We start from the raw sequence: 2,334 nt of genomic DNA, 5'->3' as shown, positions 1-2,334 counted from the left end.
AAATAATGATGTATGCACAACCTTGGAACAACAGGGCTCTGGGATACAGGGATTGAGGCATGGTTGGAATGGGTAAAAGAGGGGAAATAACGTTAAGATGCTTGGTTGTCTTTTGAATCTTGGTTTCCCTTACCTACTATTGTAAAATAGACTCTTGAGAGGGAGAGAAAGGAATAGCCAGAAACATCACCATAAAAAGCTTGTAAGTCTATCTTTAGCCTATAACTGATCAGAATACCTAAAATGGAGCTAGAACTTGCCCAGTGAAGGATGCTTTCTGCAGAGCCTTTGTATTGCGTAAGACCATAGGTAGAATCCTGACCCTCATCCAGAACCTTTTGAGGTGGGAAATTTCCACTGAAAGGACAAGCATACCAGCCTGAAACAACTAGAAGAACAGAAGATACTTCTTGAAAGAAAGTCCAGCAGGAAAAATAAAAAATAGTAACAGCAATCTGATTGACTACACTGCAAGAACAAGCAAGTCGTTCACCTGGAAGCCATCAAGGTAAGTGGTCAGGTCCCCTCAGGGCAAACCCCCTTCCAAGACTAAGACTCAAGGGGAATACATGAGCAGGTGTGTGGTCATGCTGCTGAGCACGTTGGTCACGGATTTGGGGGAAAACAGCAATCAAATTGTGAGCTAAATCCAATCATGTTCAATAGACTCCTGTCAACCTGGGTTGAGACATGGCTGGCCAGCTGTATAGCGAGACCTGGGGATTCCTGGGCCCAGGGATAGGGACATGGCCACAGAAGACTAGAGCGGAGAGTGAAGGGTCCAGCTGATATGAAGTGAGGGGAGATGCACAAGAACACCCATACTTGCAGATAGTACCCATTTGACCTGCTTCCATGGCTGGATGACCAGAACTCAACTAGAGGAAGAAAGAAAAAGAAAAAGAGAGTAATCTGATACAATTTGATGAACTTGACCTATGCTTGTGGATGTAGTAGCTCTAAAGAGGGAACGAATCTTTATACAGTGAGGGTCATTCCCACCTCCTTGGTACAAAGGGTTGACAGGGATGGGCAACTTAGACATTGGCAACCCAAAATGGGGGGACTACAAAGGCACGAAGTAACTGGCTTACAAGCTTTCAAGAGGGAACCTAGTTTCAGAGGCTACAGGGGAAGGTAGAATCTCCACTGAGTGGTTTCCAACCTGTCTGGATGGGGCTGGTGAAAGGAGATGGGGATAAAACTCTTGTGGTTCAATAGTGAATAATTGCTATTAGGACTGATTGTGAGTGTTGCAAATGTAAAGGTAAAAGTTTTGTAACAAAAGGAGGGGAGTGGCTGATCTTGCAGTCCAGGAGCAGAGGACCATGGGACCATCAAGGGAGAAGAGTGGAGTGCGCAACCGTATCCAGTGACGTCAGAGAAGCAGTGACTCCAGAGAAGCAGTGACGTCAGAGATGGAGGCAGAGATGATGACGAGAGGAGATGGAGCAGCTGGGGACTCTGGACTCTGGGGGCTGGCTAGCAGGGTGTACCCTTTGGCTGTTTGATGATGCATGCAGGGAATTGTAATCATTGCAATGTAACGAAATAAGATAGGATGAATGTAAAGCTAATCTTCTTCCACGTAAACTATCACATAATTCACAATAAAAAATTTCAAAAACCCAACCTAAACTCAAAAAGACCATTAAAGAAAATACAGGGATAAACTACATGTCATAAATACACTATCAAACACAGATGAAAAGACACAAACTTCAGAAGACAAACTAGATGATTGGGACCAACTAAAAATTAAACATCTATGCACATCAAAAGATTTCACAAAAAATGTGAAAGAGAACCTACAGATTGGGGTTTTTTGTGGGCGGGGGAACAAGAAGAGTCGAATCGCTAAGCTTTATTCAACTAAAAGACAAATAATCCAATCTTAAAATGTGCAAAGTATTGGACAGGCATTTAATCGAGGAGACATTCAGGTTGCCAAAGGACACATGAAGAAACGCTTGTGATCACTAGCCATTAGAGATGCAAATAAAAAATGAATAGATATATGCACATCCCTGTTCATCATACTACTTACTATTCACAATAGCAAACTGATGGAAACAACTTAAATTCCCATCCAAGGAAGAATGGCTAACCACACCATGATACATACACACAATGGGATACTATGCAATGTTAAAAAAATAACCATGAGGAAGAACAAACAAGATGGCGGATCAGGTGGAAGTGCAGTAAAGGAGCTCCGCCAACAACAACACAGAATACCCGACCAAGCAGGCTCAGGGGATGGTCCCAGAACTCTGAACCACATATAAACGAATATTTAGAAGGTTGGAAGGCTCACAGCTGGGGGAATTTGTG

The sequence above is a fragment of the Chrysochloris asiatica genome, unplaced genomic scaffold (assembly GCF_000296735.1).
Source record: "Chrysochloris asiatica unplaced genomic scaffold, ChrAsi1.0 scaffold00375, whole genome shotgun sequence".
NCBI lineage: Eukaryota > Metazoa > Chordata > Mammalia > Afrosoricida > Chrysochloridae > Chrysochloris > Chrysochloris asiatica.
The sequence above is the reverse complement of the archived record's forward strand: the minus strand, read 5'-3'. Positions refer to the sequence as shown.